At 40.7% G+C, this 20,951-nt stretch overlaps 1 long non-coding RNA gene across 2 annotated transcripts; it reads right to left on the reverse strand.

Annotated features, from left to right (window-relative positions):
- Nucleotides 1–700: 700 nt before the first annotated feature.
- On the reverse strand, nucleotides 701–16,928 carry LOC311606885. Of its 2 annotated transcripts, XR_014782446.1 has the most exons (6): nucleotides 16,702–16,928; nucleotides 10,054–10,296; nucleotides 5,669–5,864; nucleotides 4,529–4,649; nucleotides 3,143–3,529; nucleotides 701–2,125 (listed from the first exon to the last, which is right to left on the reverse strand). It is a non-coding gene; the product is annotated as an uncharacterized lncRNA (long non-coding RNA). The 2 variants fall into 2 exon arrangements; XR_014782445.1 differs by lacking the exon at nucleotides 10,054–10,296.
- Between the last annotated feature and the right edge of the window lie 4,023 nt (nucleotides 16,929–20,951).

The following is a 20,951-nucleotide window of genomic DNA, read 5'->3' on the forward strand; positions in this document are numbered from 1 at the left end:
GACCTCCAAACAGAGTGATTTCTATTCGTTGGTTTTTAACCCATATGACCTCCCGAGTCTTAAGGGAATGTCAACTCTTTGAGGTTAGGGTCTCACACTTTAGTTGTTGCTCAACCCTCTATGTTTCTAGACTCCATGCCAACCAACTAGGGATGGAAAATATTTATGGATGATATGAGGCATTATATCTATGTTAAACAGGTATAGACTTTTCTCTTTTTGTTGCTTTATAAACTATCATTATGTTTGTATCAACCATTATTAGTTGTATGGTAAAGATTTTAAGAATAACGTGGTGATGACAATGTATTTGAAAATGCACACCATTCCTACACAAACACTCAATAATTCCATATAGTGGATTTCTGCATCTTCAAGTTGTGATGTCTGCAGGGTGTCCTGGAACCATTTCCCTAGATACCAAGGGATGTATCCATCTGGGTACTTTTTCTTCTCAGCCTTGCCAGCTTTCCCTTTAGAGCCACTATCAGGTGTTATTTCAAATGCACAGATTGCGTCTTCATTTGTCACGATGTGAACAAAATGATTAGACTCCCTAGTGAAAGCTGAAGCTAGAATTAGAAACAAACAAAGCAGATTCAGAATCCAACTAGATCCTGATAAGACAGAGAACAGCACAGCAAATCCAAGAGAAAGGCTACGCTGTGCATTGTGGGTGTTGAGAATGCCGTGTCTGAGGAGCAACATCTGTGGGTGGTCATTAGTTCATGGCTTTTTTTCATTTAACCTTTTTGTTTACTGTGTTATTTTATTTTGAGATCACAACTTAATTACAACATTTCTTCCTTTCCTTTCCTACCTCTAAACCCTCCCATATGCCTCTCCTCTCTCTCCTTCATATTCATGGTCTTTTTCCACTAATTGTTATAGCAGGAATAATATACATGTATTATGCTATGCATATATTTCTAAGCATAAAATCATTTCTGTCCTTATAATGTTACCTGTATGTATGTTTTCAGGGCTGATTGATTTAAAATGAAAACTTATTCAGTTTGGGGGCATTTTCTTTCCTGGTTATGTACACACATATTTCCCCAAGCATACATATGGTAATTTCAAATATGTAAAAGATATAATAGATACTCATGGGATGATAAGGGCTACATTCTAGAGAGCTCAAAACATGACCAGATCTTTATAATTACATCTTTGTTTTTAGTCACAATCTTCTACCATGTATTATTAATAACAGTTTGTGCATGTTTACCTTACAGCTCCTTTCTTCACAATTAATCCTGTCTCTGACTGACCTTTGTTCTGCTTTGGATGTGCTGAAAGATTCCCATCTTAATTTTGGCTGAAATGTGTCTAATTGGCTTCCTGTAACTTGTCTGATAACTTCTATTTCTATTTCTTCTTTGTTTTTATTTTTTAAAGGATAAGTGCTACAAAACTTGTTTTTTTTTTTAAGAACTAAATTAAAACAGCATGATTTTTTTCGCATGCAATAAACCCAGGATCCAGTTTACAAAATGTACACAACCTTGATTAAGTGGAAAGAGGGATATGAGGTCTTTGCAGTAGCCCCTGCTCCCATCCAATGTAAGGATCTTTGTAATGTTCTAATCATATGCATGCACCAAATACCATTTTACAGCCCAAGCTGGTGACATTTTCTGAAAGGAAGTTGAAGGGTACTACTACTAAACAATTCAAAGTGTTCATCTGTCGGCTCACACAAGACAGTATTTCTTGGGTGTATGAAAGGCAGTGTATAGTGTCAGTATGTGATTTGGAAATTCAGGTTAGCAGAAAGGAGAGACTTTGGAAGGAGGAGACTTTCTTGCATTCTGTGGGTGTAGGTCAAGTCAAATTCAGAAAATACACCTTTGTTGGCGAGATTGGGAATTGCATTCCAGGAGACGCAGATGCAGGTAGCTCAGTGTTGAGGGAAGGTGGGGAAAGTGTAGGTTTATCGAGTACCCAGTGGTGATAGAGAACTCCTTTGTAGAGAATGAACAGAGGCTGCGTGACTGATGGAAGACAAAGAGGAGATGCTATGTGCAAGTAAAAGTACCTGCATTTCAGAGCCCAGGTGCCGCTTGGATTTCTGGGTACAATGCAATTATCTGATGATTCAGGTTGATCTAGATGATTGCAGCTGTGAGAAAAGAGAACAAAGTTCACATTTCCAGCCAACAATTTGATACATACATAAATTCTGTTTAATTGAAAAAACTCTTTCTCTCTGTCTCTCTCTGCCTCTCTCTGTCTGTCTCTCTCTATGTCTCTCTGTCTCTGTCTCTCTGTCTCTCTGTCTCTCTCTGTGTACAGGTACATATATGCACATATGTGCACATATGCATGGAGGGTAGAGGATGGCTTCAGGCTATCATTCCCTGGCAGCTGTGCATTTTGTTTTGAGTCAGGATTCTCGCTGGCGTGTTGCCTCCCACGCAGGCTCATCTGGCTGGCTGGTAAGCCCCGGAAACCTACCTGTCTCTGCCTCCCTAGCCCTTGCAGTATCCTCATGCGCCATCTCACCTGGCTTATCTTTTAGATCAACACGGGGATTAAATTCAGTTCTTCATACAACAGCAAATACTTTACCGGCAGAGCTACCTCCCGGCCCCTGCTTCTGTTTCCTTAATGGCCTCCCACATTGATTCCTATAGACCTTCTCAATATTTTCTTCATCACAGCTCTTCTTATATTTTCTCATGACCCAGACCACTGCCTTAATTGCAGCCTCCAGAGCTTGGCCTTTCTGTTTCCTCACTCAATTTTTCATCTCATGGTCTCCTCTCCACTCATTCACTTGTCCTTGACTCTGAGACCAGAGTTCTCTGCCCCATTTCCCTAACCACCTAAGCTGCTTTCCAGAAGGAAAATGGTGTTTCCCCTTTAAAACCTCTGAAGCGTTTTAGTTTGTGATGTATAAGGCAGTCCATAAGCAGGTTTAGGTTGATGTCATCATGAGTTCAGTTGCATCCCTGTCTTTGTTGCATTTATTTGGAAAACCAATTCTTTGTTCACCTTCTTCAGGTGTGTGTGTGTGTGTGTGTGTGTGTGTGTGTGTGTGTGTGTGTGTGTGTGTGTGTGTGAATGAACAAATATGAATGTGGGCACATATATGTCAAGGCCAGGGTGTAGATCAGTCCCCTATGTCGATTCTTACCTTTCTTCTGTTTTGAGATGGGGTCTTATTCACTCTTCCTTTCACCAGCTGGTCACAGAGATTTTGACTCTACTGTCTCTTTCCCCACCATGGCCTGGGTTACATGCTTTTATGCTAATGTGTCTGGCTTTTTTTGAGTTCTAGGGGCCTGAATTCAGGCCTTTAGGCTTGTTCAGCACACGCTATATGCATTCAATAGAAGGGACCTGTAAATGGGGCCCGAGGAAGCCTCTTGAGGAGTTACATTTTGGGACTCACTAATAAAGGGAGCATATCTGTAGTCCAAGGCAGCAACGCTACGAGAAATTCCACTGTGTGTATATGACAGGCTCAGTCCATATTCCTTATCTTTTCTCTCTCTTTCCAGTTATGGAGAAAGTAAGAGTCCTGATGGGGGGAGGAGAGAAAGAAAGCAAAAAAATTAGGTTAAACACTTTCCCACTGAGATTTTCTCAAGTCTTGTGTCCAGTTCCTGAGAGAGAGAGTTAATATATGTGTATCATAGAAAAAAGAGAAGCACTAAGATACAAAGCACTTCTAAAATATGAAAGTTATCATGAAGTTTTGTATTCTGCTCAGGGCCCTCAAGAGTTGGAAGAGAGGAACTCAATGGAATATGATTGAAAACAGCAGTGGGAAAGAGATAATAACAGACTATGGACATGACCCCAGTGAATTAACTTTCTAGTACACCCTGCTCCAGTCTTCAGTGAGCTTACAGGTGACTAAGGGAGACATAATAAGGTGGAAAAACAACACACATGGAAAGGAAGAGAATAAATGGACTCTATAAAGTGCTTTGGGAATTCAAAGGAGGAATGGCTTCTTTGGTTGGAGGACAAAGGCAGGCTTTGCATGTTGTCTATAAATTTTCTTTAATGTCATCTCAGCAATTATGATGTGTTTGAAAGCAAGAAGTCTTCCATGGCTAACATCCCAGAATCATAAAAGATGTTGGACTATCTTTGCTTCATTTATTTTATATATTGATGGATTTTTATTTTACAAGACTGGACTCTGTACAACTGGCTGAGTACCAAGCTGAAGACGCCCAGTTATGTGCTAGCCTTTCTTCCAGTGTTAAGCAATGGCCATATAAGAAATGCCTTAAATAGCCTATTCTCCCTCTTTCATTTTAAATGTAACCCTACAAAAGCGGGGAAAAAATGTAGGCATGTTCTCTCTGTGGAGACACTACAAAATAATAGTGAATTTGATCCTTTCCCGATAGCTGCACACTCATGCAGAGTCCTGGAAGACAGGTCAAAGCGCCTTTGAAAATTGCTGTTGATAAGCATATTAGAGTTTATCTAACACAGCCTAGTTAAACTGGTAGCTGTGAAAAATGGAGGGGCAGGGTGGAGTTTTTCAGTCTTCAGGACTTACCTATTGGATGTTGGTAGTGAGTCAAGGAGAAGGAGTGAAGATATCTAGAGTTCTTCTTTAGAGAACTAGGCATGTAATGTAACGATGTGACCATGGAATCAGAAGCAACAGAGAAGAAACTCTGTGGAGAAGAGAAGTGCATGTTTTTTTAGTTCCCTGTAAAAGCTTATTGTAGCCAGGAGAGATGCATATCCTGAGATTATGGGCCCTGGTGTGCTATTTCAGCTGGTGGAATCTTGTATTTGTCAGGTTCACCATGAGACTGCCACACAGGGTATCATTTCGCAATGAGTGTACGCACGGGTACATTCTTGAATGATATCATCCCAGGAATCCATTTTGTATTTATTGTGTGCCAGGCACTGTTCTGGGGCTGAGAGTGATGCTGTACACAGGGTCTTTGCCATCAGGGAGTTGATATTTGCATGGTAGCATGGGAGAAACTAAACAAGAGAACAGAGGTTGAGTTTCCTGTTGGACTAGCTGTTGACTGGGGACATTTGTTTCTGTTTGTTTTAAAGCCATTCCTTCCTGCAAACATGGTTCTCCTTCTTTGTAGAGCTTTGATGTCCTTCAGGTGGTTCTCCCCTCAGGCCGTGTTAGGGCTAAGTAAGGCAGCTACTTTAGATTTTTATCTACATATAATGGAAGGTATTGGAAGGGCAGGTCTATTTCTTTCATTTCCTCATTATTTGCATCTAACATTATAATTAATTGTACTAACTTTTACCTCACTGGGTTTTTTTTTCTTCTTCTTCTTCTTCCATCTCAGTAGTGAGTTTAGGACTGTCAGATCCCAGCCAGTGGGACCAGAGAGTAGCTATGTGTGGGGTCACTAGTAAATGTTCTTGCTAATGTAAAGGGCTAAGTAGAAATAAATAAATTTACCGCTCAGCTCCAGTCCCCACCATGGAGTTCTAATGTTAAGTCTAAACTGGTTGCATTCACTCTGGGACCGTGAAGGGGATAGTATTGTTGATCTGTTGGAGGTGACAGAATACACATATGGGAAAGAATTGACTATTTGATGAAGTTTGAATGAAGATGAATTATCCAAACTCAGAATTGCCCTGAATCTAGACATTGCTTTCATTCCTGGAGTCTTATTTTGGCTGTTTCTCCTTGGGTTTTGTTACTTACCGTGTCTTTATGGATGACGCACGTTTGTCATGGAAGGGCTTGTTGAGGAGGTGGCCTTCAAGCTAATAGAAGAATGTCACAAAGGAGCCAGGGTCTATGGAGAGCTCCAGGGGAGGAGGACTGCCAGCTGTAGCCACTCTGGGATGGAAATATCGTGACGTAATTAAGGACGAGTGGAGAGTGCTGTGGGAAGAACCTAAACAGAAGGCAGAGAGGCAGAGCGTTGTAATTGTCCCTTAATCTCATTGTGACAAAATTCAAGTCAAAGTAACTTAAGGATGGAAAAGCTTATTTTTGGCTCGCAGTTTAAGGCTACAGTCCCTCATGGTGGAAAAGTCTTGACAGCAGGAGTTTGAGGAGGCTGCCGGCCAGCCACATTGCTTCTGCAGCCAGCAAGCAGAGACAGCTGGATGTGCTCAGCCAGCTCTCTCTTTGTATGACGTACAGGACTGCAGCCCATGGTAGGATGCAACCCAAGTTTTTAAGATGGGTTTTCTCAGCTCAGTTGAACTTGTCTAGCAAATTCCTCAGAGGCAAACCAAAAGGAACGTCTTCAGTGATTCTAGATCTTGCCAAATTGTCAATTAATAGTAACCATCAGAGCCACTGTTTCCAAAGGGTAGGTAGTTTAGCTTTAGTTTTATCTACATATAGTGCTAATCATTGGAGGGGGGCAGGTCTGTTCTTTTCATTTCCTCTTTATATGCATCTAGCAGTATAATTAAGCACACTAACTTTTAGCTCAGAGGTTTGTGTGTGTGTGTGTGTGTGTGTGAGATCAAAATAATTTCAGTATCACAAAGATCACTTACAAGTGAATTTTTTTTCTGCAGCACTTCCGTGTGAAGAGATGAGACCTTGTGAAGAGACAGACAAAGGGGCTTTTCACAATGCCTTTATCGGATGCAGCTTCAGAAACTGAGTTTACAGGTAAAGAAAGTCAGAAATGCATGCAAAACTGCAGCGATGACGACTCTTAATTAGCTGCCTCAAATAACTCTCGGAATTCTTAATTTTCACCTCTCTTTTTTTTTTTGTAACATTTCAATTCATTCCAAGGTTTTACCAGAGTAGACAGGCATGAAATGAATTCTCCATGGTAGGATACCAATGGCAATAAAAAAAAAAAAAACATTGCAAGCTTTGAAATGGCTGGAAGAAATCACATGCACCCTGACTCTGGCATTTTCCTAAACCGCGTGAATTCTGTCAACATTAATTCTGTGGAATATGGAAGCCCCATTGCTTGAGAGCAGTGAGCACGTGTGCTTTCTCTATTCCTTGTCTGGAACCCGTCTTTCCCATAAGCCCGTCACAGCTGAGGGTGATAGTTGCTGGTGGGTCAGTAGCACGGGGATAGAAATCAAGAATCAGGCTACTGTGGTCTTGTTCATCTGGCATGGTGTATTAACATAGAGGCTTTAGCTACTGTGAGTTGTGTAAGCCAGTTGTGACTAGGACTTCCCTCGTCAAATGTGAATGAGCTTTCTTCCTGTCACACTCCAGTATCTCTCACATGCTGTTGCACGTGACTTTTCTCACTGCTATGTATTGAGCGTTTAAAAAAAACCTTCATTGGAATGCCATTGTTAGAAAACATTTCGTGTGTGTGTGTGTGTGTGTGTGTGTGTGTGTGTGTGTGCGCGCGCGCGTGTGTATTCTATGTATTTTGATGTGTTTTTGACATTGGCTCACATTTGTGACTCTATTGCCACAGTCAAGGTACCAAATACATCTATCACCTCCCTGTAACCTTTGGATTCTGTGTAATATTTATGCCCGCAGTCAGAGCATTTAGCATGGGCTCTACCCTCTAAACATCTTTCAAGGTACAACATATAATATTAACTAGAAGTACTGGTGTAGTTTCAGAAAGTTTGCCCCCTCTGGAACTCTTATCGAAACGCAATTTTCATTTGAGGTATTAAGAGTGTGAAAGCGGAACCACTTACAGTCTTTAAAGGGGAAGGCTTTGATAGGTCATTAGGATTACGTAAGAACAGCAAAATGGGATCCTCTGTGAGTGAACGCTTGTGACTCCACAAGAAGACAGGAGCAGGACACATCTATAATATATGCCATAATACTCGTCATGTGCACCATGTGATAGCCTGGGCTATTTCTGGAATCTCAGCAAGAAAGTTATCCCCAGATATGGTCCCCAACCTTTCAACAGAACCATGAGCCAAACTTTCAGTATCTCATTTTATAACATAAACGCCTATGAGGTTGTGGTTTTAGCCACAGAAGATGGCTGATAGCAGCACTATTTTTTTTTAGCTTCAAGATCATAAACAGTTTATTCAGCATTATGTCCATTATTTTCTTAACCTATACAATGAGAGATAGCAGCCCTATTATGTACACTAGATTCTAATACGTATTTATCTTGAGTAACTGGAACAACACTCATTCCAGGCCCTGGAATCAGCATTATGCTGTCTTCATCTATGTGTTTAACTGTTTTGAGTTCCTCCCAGAAGGGGAGTCACGTGACAGGTGCTTCACATTTGGATTGTTTCACTTAACAAAGTGCCCCATGGGTCCACAATGTTGTAAACGGTAGGCTTTCCGTAAAGGAGAGGTCAAACTCCACTCTACTTATCCACCAAGATGTCAGCCTGCTCCTTGCCTGAGAGGAATGTGGCTTGTCACTGTGCCTTTGATTTGTGAAAGGTGCTACATTCTGAGGAGTGCATACCACAGGCTACTGAGGAGTTAATCTGACACGATGTATAAAAGTGGATAGAGACAGCCCTATCCACTATTCTAAACACACACTTCCTTCTTTTTTGGATCCTGGGTCCACACTTTTGTCATTCCAAAAGCAGAGATTTCTGTGTTAGTCAGCTTTTCCTTACTATAACAACGTACCTGAGACAATTAAGTTGTAAAGAGAATTCATTCATTTGGTTCTTAGTTTTGGGGTTTCCAGACTGTGGTCATTTGAATGAAACTGCTCCCTTTCGGCTCATATGTTTCAACACTTGGTCTCCAGTAATAGGAACTGTTTTGGAAGCACTAGGAGGTGTGGCCTTATTGAAGGAGATGAGTTACTAGGTGTGGGCTTTGACATTTTAAAAGGACAGGACAGGACTTTTCTCTCTGTCTCTGTTTCTGTCTCTGTCTCTGTCTCTGTCTCTGTCTCTGTCTCTGTCTGTCTGTCTCTCTCTGTCTCTCTCCCTCTCCTTCCCTTTCCCTCTTTCTCCTCCAACTATGGATAAGGATGTAAACTCTTAACTACTGCTCTAACGCCAAGCCTGCCTGCTGCTATGCTCCCTGCCGTGGTAATCATAGACTCTAGGCCTCTCAAACTGCAAGAAGACCTAAGTCAAACTGTCTTTTGTAATACTTTGGTCATGGCATTTCTTCATAATAATAGAAAAAATAACAAAGACAGAGTCAAAGACTGGATGGATTCATTGCTTTGGACCTCTGGTCATGATGACAGGTAGGAACAGCGAGGGACACGTAATATGGGAAACTGATCACCCTTGGCTAAGAAGCAAAAGAGTATCAGGAAGAGGCCAGAGCCCCCACTGTCCCCTCCAAAGGCACATTCCAGGTGACCTGAGGATCTTTTGTTATGCCTCACCTGTAAAGATGCTGATGCCTTCTGGCAGTGTTACTCTGGAGACCAAGCCTGAAACACTCCAGCGGAGACTCAGTATCTAAATTGTATCATGTTCTCTGTTGTCTTTCCAGCGTTGTGTATCTGCCTTGCTTGTATTCTTAGATCTGATCAGCTACCCTCTCCTTTCCAAGGCTGTTGTACACCTTCTGCAGGCTATTACCTTTGCTCCTGACGTCCTTGTAAATTCATTTCATAAGCTTGTTGGTCTCTAAACAATACTATCTATTACCTAAACTTAAAATCCCACTATAGGTAAGGAAATCTGAGTGCTACGGGATGCGAGGGCCTAAAAGGAGCAGCCTGAAGTGTGGGACGATGTACTTGCTGTGAAGAAATTCTTTACCAGTATATGTCGGGAGATGAGGGAGAGGGATGGGCCCCCAAACCCCAGCTGCTTTTGCTCCTTTCTGTGTCACACTGAGCTGGAGTTTCTCTTGGCACGCTCTGCAGAGGAATCTTGGACTGAGCGTGAGCATGTTTCTTGAGCTGCCTGTCACATCTCTGCTCTTCATCGTGATACAGGAGACAATATGCATGCAATGGTGCTCGGCACTGTTGCTTTCCTCCTCTTCTCTTTTCCATAGCCTTCAGGACCTAGGCTTTGCTCCTCTTGAATGGAATGACAACACTTTAGTTACTGCTTTGAACTCCGATTTCTAGAGACCCCAAGCTAAGAGACTTTTAGGCACTCCCCACTTGGGTTTGTTTAGACTTTCCATGGAGCAATAGCAGGAGCTATTACACCTCTTACCCTATCTTTGGATTGTCCACTGTTCTCTGTTCTTCTGACGGGCCAGTTCCCATGATGTCGTGTGTTTCTACTGGAAGTCTCTGCTTATCAAGAGTCAGGTACGGAGATGGAGAGAAGGTTTATCTTTAAGAGCTGCTCTTCTAGAGGATTACAGTTCAGTTCCCAGCACACACATTGGATGGGACTGTCCATAATCCTAGCTCTTGGGGATCTGATGCCTTCTTCCATCTCTGTGAGTGCCAGCTACAGGTGGGACACAGACACATAGACACATACACACACACACACACATACACAGAGACAGAGAGACAGACAGAGAAGGACAGAGATACAGAGAAAGACAGAGACAGAGAAGAGGGATGAGAAGAGAGAGAGAGAGAGAAAGAGAGAGAGAGAGAGAGAGAGAGAGAGACAGACAGACAGACAGACAGACAGACAGACAGAGACAGAGACACAGAGAGAGACGGAGACAAAGAGGAGGGATGAGAAGAAAGAAAGAGAGAGCATTTGAACTTTTGTCTAATCTTTGGTAGCTCTGAAAGCTTTGCAGCAATTGATGAACCTTGAAGAGGAAAAAGCTGTTATAACCAGATATTGGGTCTTGGAAGGCAGAAATTATTAAAAATTTGGTATTTAAAATTTTACAGATGCTGAAACCCATATTTCAATAGGGTAATTATGATTCAAAAATAGCTCTCCAGTATAACAGATATTTTCTAGAAAAACATGGTGCAGCATTGCAGTAAGATTTGTCAGAAACAATAACACTTAAGCACACCCCCACAAATGTTGCCTGTAGCCATTAAGGTGGGATTCCAAATTTTGACTTTTTGTAATGGCTACAAAAGGGTGTTGAAGATTAAAGAGATAGAAATGGTTTGTCTTTACAAGATAACGTGCATTTCACAAAACCCGGCATGCATAGATTCTATGTTACTCTATAAATTGATAGCCCCACCCTCACGAACCAACCACTTTCTAAAGATCTATTTGGAGGAAACAGACATCTGTGAGACTTGTGCTTTCTTTATCAGTGTTTTTCAAGTTGTGGATTTTGGCTCTTGGTGAGGCATGGAACAAATTTCTTGAATTGGAAAAAGGGAGTTTAAAAAAAGGAATGAAAAGGAACAAAACAGAATAGAAAATATCAGTGTGTGTTACATGTTTTGAGACTATCTCATGAAAATTGCATATATGTATATACGTGTACGAGCATGTATGATTATGTGATATGGAATTTCTAGCAGAAGTATAAACTTCTTTTGCCTTGACTTCTGGTGAAAAGAAAGTTTTGAGGGCTTTTCATCTAAAATAACTCTTTCTCAGGTTTGGATTATGAATAATGTAAAAACTTATTTAAATAAATGCCAGGTTTTTATAACAGGATGCAACTTCCTTGTTCCAAGTGTGGATCACAGGGCTATAATATACCTTACGGATAAGATGGGAGTTTTATTCTAGAAAAAAAAAAAAAGGAGAAGACTCAGAGTTCCTTGCACTCATTAGCAATAATGACATTATTGGGCTTTTTTTTTTCTTATGCCACATTTTTTGGGAGTAAAATTTTCAGTTCCAATTTTACTAAGACTTAGGGAAGGGGTATCATTGCCTATGCTTGGCAGCATGGGAAGAAATCTGAACTACAAGACAGCAATTAACAACACGGTTCAGGGACCAATCTCAAATTGGAATTTCTGGTGATTTACAGAAGGATGGCCATTCCTACTTACTGCCGTATAGACCTAGCTTAGGGAAAGAAGTAACCCAGACCACGCAGAAAGAAATGAATAAAATAATAAGGTGGTAGCTGAGGGGGCGATGGAGCAGAAGTATCATGTTAAGTCTAGAGCCTATGTCTTATTTCAGAAGTCAGGCTGCCCTGGGAAGAAGCATTTTATTTGATTGCACCAGTCGCCATCTCTGTTATGACTCAGAGAAATTGTCCGTGCTGTAATAGAGTGCAATGAGAAATGTATTGCATTTTCGGAAGCATCCTTTAAATGCCTAGCTCTATGGAATGAATGAACATTGATATATTTTAAAGAAAAACCATTACAACTTATTTGTATCTTTCTCTATTGCTTTAATCATTCCAAATGGTCAGTGATGGTCACTTGCTTTGCACTGGTGTTCCTCTGTGGCTCAAGGCTTCTGTGCTTACTCATCTTTGTGTTTCTCATGGTCCATTGTTATGCCAGGGAAATAAGTTAGTTTCTACTTCCAGATCTCATTTGTGGGATCTTTGTACTTTCACAGCAGAAAAGAAGGATGCAACAAGACCCAGGACCTACACTTCATTGTCCTCAGTGTGGTGGCTTTTTCCTTCTGAGAGCTCCTCCAATTACCTTGAGTTAAAAGGCGGCTGAAGCCTTGGGCAAAGGACCAGCTCCATGTTAAATACTGAAGAAAGGATGGGTTTTTTTTTCCTCCACCAAGATGCATAAAATTTGTCATGAATATAATTGATATGATCTTTTTAAACTTTCAAAATATTTTCCTAGCATATGTTTCAGATTGCCTATCATGGTCTAAAAAATCCCCACCAGTGTTCCCAGAATCTTCAGGAAAATTTTTTTTTCCGGGATAGTGTCGGTTAAAAATACTAACATTAGCTTATTTCTTTGGTGCATCTTATGTCAAAATAAATGCAGCATCATTTTTTCCTAGTTTCAAGCACGGTTCAAGATTCCTTGGTGAGGTTAATTTACTCATTCAAGGTCACCCAACTTCTAATGAGGAAAGAGGACTGACCCACACTTTCCCAGTACCCGTCCCTGGTTCTTTATGACGTCTGTTTTTATGTGCACAGTTTTCACGGACCCTTGTGTGATCCAACATCGCACCACCTGGTGAAGCAGCTGTCCTTAAGAACTGGGAACCGGGTCCAGCTTGGAGGAATCTCATTATCACTTTCCGAAGCATTACTCTGCCTGCATTATAAGTTGTATAATTTTGCTGGATGTGGATCTGAGGGTGAGGCTGGCTATTGGCAAGAACTGTATCTCATTTGGTTAGAATTTTCCTCCCAACAGGATTCAACCCATATTAAAAAGACTAGGAAGAACAGAGTCGTGACATAAAAGGTGTATGGGGGACTCTCCTGATATTTGACTTATAAAAATAATGGCAGTGGTTCAGGTAAGTATTTTATGTAAGTCTTCAAGATTCAAGTATCCGTGCCATGTGAGCCTCCTGAGTCATTGCTCTTCACTTTCTCCATGAAGCTTCTTAGCTCTTTGTAGCCACAGCTGAAATGAATTACTGGGCTCCTTGTAGTGTCTGTATATATATATATATATATCACATCTCTCTCTGTGTGTGCATTTATATAAATATCACCTTTTATAGTACAGCTCTGACAATGTGAAATATCTGCTCTGATTTGTAGTGTGACTAGGTTACAGTGATATTTGTCTGTAAATTGTTCCCTGCTTGACAGGCTGCAGATGCCCCCCCCAACTCCCCCATCATCCTGCGAATAAGTTATTCACAAAGAAGCTACAAACACCTAAATGTTTTTTTAAAGGGTTGTTACTGACAGGTACTTTCACACACGCTATCTTTCCAATTGAACATCACAACTTTGCCTTCACTGAAACAATCCACTTACTATAGTAAAAACAAAACTTGCTTTGAAAATTATAGACAGATCTATTACTCTTCAATATAAAAGCTTCCTGTGAGGATGAGGCTATTTTATTGTCTGTGACCATACAGGCTTAACATTGTCAATGCTATGAACTAAGAGACCCATTAAATACATAGTATTGGGAGCAGTGAACCATTTCTTTAAGAGCAGAGTTTCTAAAATATTGCTCAAGTTTCTAACTAATTTGAATAAAATTGCATGTATACACACACACACACACACACACACACACACACACACACACACAAAGGGGGAGGAGGTCTTAGGAACTTAGACTAGTCAACCCATGTGAAATTTGCATATCTCATTATGCTTAGTACTTTCGTCTTGATGTATATTTTTCAGCACTGCCTATGTTTCCAACATAGGCCTTATCATCTACATGTTGGTGAGAGCCCTATCATCTACATTTTGTTGTTTATTTGATGTATTTTCTTTCCCTATTTTTCCTATATTTAAAAATCTTAACTTCACATACACCCGATTTTGTTGATTTCAGTTTCACTCTTAAACAATTCATAGTTCTATCCTCAAACTTTCTAGCATCTTCCTAGATGGTTTTGGAGAACGGTAATCATATTCAATGAACTATTACATTCATATGTGTGTGTGTGTGTGTGTGTGTGTGTGTGTGTGTGTGTGTGTGTGTACATGCACCTATGTGTGCTGTGTTGGGGGGGCTCTCACACTTGTCTGACAACTTCTCTACCACTGTTCCACATCTACAATGCTCTTTCTACCTTTTATTTCGAGACAAGGTTTTACTAGGTTTTCCAGGTTGCCCTTGAGCTCACTCTGTAGACCAGGCAGGCCTTGGACCTGACATCCTTCCTAGGTCTCCTGCTTAGCTAGGATTCTGGCCTTGCATTATCCGACCCTGCTGTGCTAAGTTCCTCTTGAAAAGCGTACACATTCCCTTTCCCTGTTTCTGGTTTGTACTGTTAAGGATGAACATAGAATTGTTTGCTTCAAACTATACCTTGGAGGCTTGAAAGACAGCTTGAAGAGTTCTCTCTGTTTTTATGTAAGCATTTGTGCAAGTTTACACTGAACTTACTCACCAACCCCCCCTTTCATTGCCCCACCTCATCCACACTTGTGTCCCTTCAGATCGTTTCAATTACACTCGCATGTCCTATGTACACATGTAGTACTGCATACGCATAGAAGATCTAGGAATTCAAATGAGCTGGAACATATTGTCTTTTTGAGACTGGCTTAGTTCACTTCATATAATCATTGCCAGTTGTGCCCGTTCTCCTGCACACAGCACAGTTTCATTTTCTTTTATTTCTGAATTAAAAGTCCATCATGTATAGATATTACACTTTATTCATTCACCTGTTGTTGACCTAAGAGGAATAAAACTATACTTGCTTAAGGATAATGATTGTTATAAGGGAACTGGAAACCACCTAAAACTTCCCCATGAACAGCAGGGGAAATAAGCTGTCACATGTTTGAAGACTAGGAATACGATGGTTTATTCACTCTAGCCTTTATTTTATTGTGCAAATGCAATATGTCCCTTTGAGGCAAATTAGAAAATATGATATATTTTCTTACATTTGTCAATTAAGTGTTTTGGAAAATATTATGCTATCACAAGTTAAATTTGAATTTTATTAAATTTTATTTCATATTGCATGTATAAATACATATGCAACATGCACAAACACACATGCCTATTTAAAATGTGCATACACATATATTATGTACAAAATGGTTTCATGTTGCCTTTACTGCTCTGTGACCTGCTTTTTGTCAGTAAGATGTGCACTATAAAAACTCTTCCAGGCAATAATTCTGCTTATGCAACATTAAGGCAGACAGCATGACCAGAAGGACAATCCTACCACGATGGATCCCGGTCAACCAGTTGTGTCCCATTTCTCTTGCTTTTCAAACACAAGTTGTTATTAGTCTTATGCTTCCCGGCACAGCTGTCTCTGCTGGAAGCCCTCCCATTTTTCAATCCCACATATAAATCTGCATATACTATGTCTCTTTTCTATTGTCATAGGCCTGGTAGTGTCATCTTATCTAGTCCGTTCTGGGCCACCGAGTTGATGAGACAACTAGCACACAAGCCTTCGGGAGAGGCGGAACAGCTTGTCATGAAAGGAAGGAAGAGAGCTCACGTTCATTGCAACCGGAGAGACCATGAGTTGGGTATTGCCACACCCATTTCATCATACCCTCTCAGTGGTTCTTAGAGAACTAAAGGAAGCTGACATTTCCAGCTCTGTTTATATGGATGTGCTAGTTGAGGGCAAAGGTGACAGAGCCAGGCTTAATCCTAGCACTTAGGAGTAGAGGCAGGAGGATTCGAAGCTCAAGACTCAGCTATATAGTACACCAACCTGGTCTACATGAGGCTCTGTCAAACACCACCACCACCACCACTGTGTAACATCATTACATACTGCTGAAAGAAACAGTCTCTCCCAAATTCCCAAACTCCATCCTACTTTTTATGTTGAGCTCAGAGTTCCAACCCTGTCATGCGTGCGGGGCTGTTCTGAAGAACACCGGCTCCTCTAGACCTTGGGTGATGCAAGAGACTGTCTCTATATTTGTTTTTTTTTTCTTTAAAATGTTTTTAAAGAAGGAAGTTCTATACTTCCTTTTCCTTTACTTCATTTCATAAAATGTTGCTGGATTTCAGTATTTTGAAGTATTCATGCCAAATTGGAGAGGTTATATAAATATGCCAAAGTGTCGCTCATCTTTAACATTTGACAATTTAAGGTAAAATGTCCCCACACCACATAGGCTCTTGAAAGTAGCAGACATTTCGCATTTTCTACTTAATCATCAAAACAGACCCAAAAAGACCCAAAAAGAGTATTTCTGTTTCTGCCCAACCACATTGCCAAACGCATTCTTTTATATTAAAAATGAAAAGACCTTAAAACACCCTAACGGAGAGCTAAGCCGTAGAGTGCACGTTTACATGCAGGGCTGGAGATATTCATTAAAATTGTAATTAGACTCACGGTTAAATTCATTCACAGCAGAACTTTGCGTGTAAGTGTTGCTACAGGAAGAAAGCCCCAGCCTGAAAATGAGTTCAGCAGTCGGAGCAGTTTTAATTATGCAGACTTGATTATCGCTCGAGAAGGAAACCTTTATTGCTGCAACAGAACGGAGCTCCTCCCCACCCCCACCCCCTTTTTGGTTTCCTGAGCTAATATGAGGTACATATTTTGATAAGCAAATGTTTCTCTAGGCAAAGAAAATGGGAGAAAACCGGCACAAATTGTTCCGGCTGGAGAACAGAAGTTATTAAATGGCCCTCCTGCCGATAAGGCAGCGGTCTGCAGTTTTTGACAGCTACAGATCAGTATCTTTTGGAGGGGAGGAAAAGGGGGGCAAAATGGAGACTTTTAAGCATCTGCTAAGTTTTGGGGGTCAGTCTTTTATATCAAGAAGTTCCTTCTTTTAGGATCTTTTGTATTACTGTTTTTATTTTATGCATAAAGAAGTTAGTATCAGGTTAAGTTCTGTAGGGCTTGACTGAGCCCTAGTCTGTCCATGTCATTCTGTTACAAGGATAAAACCCCTACCCAGATCTAGCCAATGGTCAGAACAGTCTCCACAGTTGAGTGGAGAGTGGGATATGACTTTCTCACGGACTCTGGTGCCTCACATTTGATCATGTTCCCTGGAGGGGGAGACCTGGTGGCACTCAGAGGAAGGACAGCAGGTTACCAAGAAGAGACTTGATACCCTATGAGCATATACAGGGGGAGGTAATCCCCCTCAGGAACAGTCATAGGGGAGGGGAATAAGGGGAAAATGGAAGGGAGGGAAGAAGGGGAAGATACAAGGGATGGGATAACCATTGAGATGTAACAAGAATAAATTAATTTTAAAAAGGGGGAAAAAAAGAAAAATAAAGTTTTTCATGAGTATTTAAAAAAAACCTTCTATATTCCAGCTATTTCACTCCTTGGAATATATACAGAAGATGCTCTACCACACAACAAGCACATATGCTCAATCATGTTCATAGCTGCCTAATTCATAATAGCTAGAACCTGGAAATAGCCTAAGTGTCCCTCAGTTGAAGAATGAATAAAAGAAACTGTGGTACATTTACACTATGAAATACTATTCCCCTCCCCTAGGTTTATGACTGAGGGGGACCTCCTTCCCCACTATATGGTCATAGGCTATCAAGTCTCATCTTGGTAGCCTGCTTATTCTTTCTTTGAGTGCCATCAGGCCTCCCCACCAAGGGGAGGTGGTCAAATATGGGGCCCCAGAGTTCGTGTCAAAGTCAGTTCCCGCTCTCCATATAACTGTAGAGAATGTCCTGTCCTTTGGGTAGATCAGAGTAGGGGTTTGATATTTACTATTGTATTGTCCTTGGTTAGTGCAATAGTTTGAGCAGACCCTCCTGGGCCCTGATCCACCCATCATGATGTTCTTCTTGTAGGTGTTTAGGACCCTCTGGATCCTTCTATTTCCCCATCTATATTTCTCTAGAGTCTAAGTAGGATGAATCTTGGGACTAGAAGATACAATTTTAGAACTCAAAGCAACCATCAATGACAATGCTAAATCTGAAAATTTCTCTTTCTTATTAAAGAATACATTCTGACTTGTTATATGTCTCCAGTGACCTTGTTATGCACTGTCTTGGGAATGCCTGCACCCATCCTTTCCTCTAGCCTGAGGCTGAGAAAGCACATTCCAGGCTACTCACCTTGAATTTCTGATAGCAGTAGAAACTACCCCAGATCTTCTATTTCCCTTTTAGCTAAAAGCTCAAAGATTGCAGGGCTACACAAAGGGGAGGAGCCAGGCACACCTATGAGATGTTAGATTTGCCTGCTAGCTGGGGGATTTGGGAAAAGTCACTTTGTCTCCCTGGACACATTCTCCTCTACAAGACAAGGAAGAGGTAAACTGCTGCTCTATGAGGACCTGATGGCATCGTTGGACTTTCAAAGCGTAGGGGTGGGACTATCTTGGAATCCATATGCTTCTCTTATTTAATGCATCCCAAAGCCACTAGGGTGTAGCTCGTTTAAAAGTAGTTATGTCAAATGTCAAACAAGTAAAGAAAGCAGCAGGCTGTCTTCTGAGCCATCCTAGATTTGTCATGTAGACACAAATATTTGTAATTTACTGTATTTGTTGCATATATTTTTGTATTCTGAAGTTTTTGTTTTTGTTTTTTGAGAGAATGTTTCTTTGTGTAGTCCTGTCCTTGATTTGCTTTGTAGACTAGGCAGGCCTTGAACTCACAGAGATATACCTCCCTCTGCCTCCCTAAGTACTGGGTTTACAGGCATGCCCAGCTTGTGTGCTGAAGTTTGAAGCAAATTATAGATTCAATATTTTATTCATAGATACTTTAGCACAAATCTCTAAAGAATGAAGGTCATCTTCATACATAAACATTACACTAATCCTTTACATAAGTAATAATAACTTCAAACCATCCAATAACCAGTTGCTGCCCTTATTACCCAAGCAAGTTGGACCAAGATGGACCTAGTTGGTTGATCTAAACTGGAGTCCAGCCCATGTCACAGTTGCTTGTTACATCTCTTAAGCATCTTCTAGTAGTTGAACTCCCCTCTACTTAATTTCTTTTTTTTTTAATGACAGACTTAGTGAAGGCTTTGGAGAAACTGGGCCTAATTAGCCCAGAAGATTCCTCTTTCTGAATTGTTTGAACACTTTGTAGTGGCATTAGGTTCTAGCTCTAACTCATGCATGAGTTGAAAATTGGATATAAATGCTTAATTAGGTCCAGGGCAAGCATTTGACAAAAATACTTCCTGGAAAGTGCTGTTTCTTTCATATGTACTCGAGGAAGTAGGAGAGGCTATGACAGCTAGATCCCAACCCTGAAATTTATAGTCCCCTCCTCTCAACCAGCATTTGTCACCATGGAAGCATTGAGGCTCTCTACCAAGCTTTCATCTAAGCCTTTTGATATTAATAATTTCTGCCTCCGTTATTTCATTAGTATCCACAAAATGGTGGCTTTTCTATTGTCCTCTCTGTTGGTTGAAATTTTCAGTGTAGAGCTTTCTGAGAACCTTTCTTCACAGAGCCACAGGCTGTACAGTTGGGCTATTTGATTTTTTTGCATTTAGTCTCTTATCAGAATGTTCCTGCACAAGCCTTCATTCCGTAGAAAGATGTTTCTCAGCATTAATACATTAAAGATTCACCCACCCTCTAATAAACTGGCTTTTAAGGGAAACAAGGACAAGCTAGCTCATAGAATTTGAAAGATTTTTTTCCTTTTCCTTTATTTTTTTCCTTGAAAGAATTTGAATATGGAACAAGCAGTGGACTACTCCAGAATATTTTAGAACTGTGCACTTTTCTGGGAAGGGTTCCACATGATAAAGAATTATCTTCCCTCATGACAACTTTCTTCATTAAATTGAACCCCAAATCTTTCCCATATCATTGTAGGTATGTCAGAAATATTCTTGGGAGACATGGTCTAGTGTGTTATCGTTGCAGGTTTGTTACTAATTGAGGAATAGCTCATCATGTCTTCTCTTGGAGTGGTGGTTACTTTTCTGCATTCTACAGACAACTTCCAGAAGACTTCACATTTTATAGACTATGAAGATTTGAGTTTCTGATTCATGATGACACGAACTCCAGCACTTTAGAGCTTCCATGTGACACATAGAAAAGAAAGTGACAACCCATCTAAGGTGGTAGGAATGCAGGATGTAGAGTCATTTGGTGATCTCATGAACAAGCAATCAATAAGAACCCTTCAGGAGTACTTGCACTTCAGTACCCCCAGCCTTACACGGAGAGACTGAATTAGACCATGAGATGAGACAGATGCACTGCAACCATCAAAACTAAAAGAAGAAGTCTGGCACTTTTATAAACTGATGTTCTTTCTTAGGCATACTGCACAAGCTATGTTTAGGAAGTCTGAAGATGGAATCACTTGCAGTTAAGCAGACCTGGGGTTCCAACTCCAATCAAGAACTGCATCAACCTATTAACTCCCCAAGGCTTTGTCTATTTGTAGATAGAGTTTCCCTGTAGCAAAAGTGGTAATTAATGAATGCCTTTGTGCATTTGATTAATTCACATCTTTGTCACATGTCACAAAGGTCATTGGCTCAAAGAAGTGAAAGGTACAGATTTCTACAGATGTCTAGTGAGAGAAGGAAAGAGGTGCGGCTTGACTGGAGTTTGTATTGGATGATGGTTTTTAAACCAAGTGATAAGATTGTGTCTAATGTAG

This window comes from Acomys minous (assembly GCF_964271855.1).
Source record: "Acomys minous genome assembly, chromosome: 10".
NCBI lineage: Eukaryota > Metazoa > Chordata > Mammalia > Rodentia > Muridae > Acomys > Acomys minous.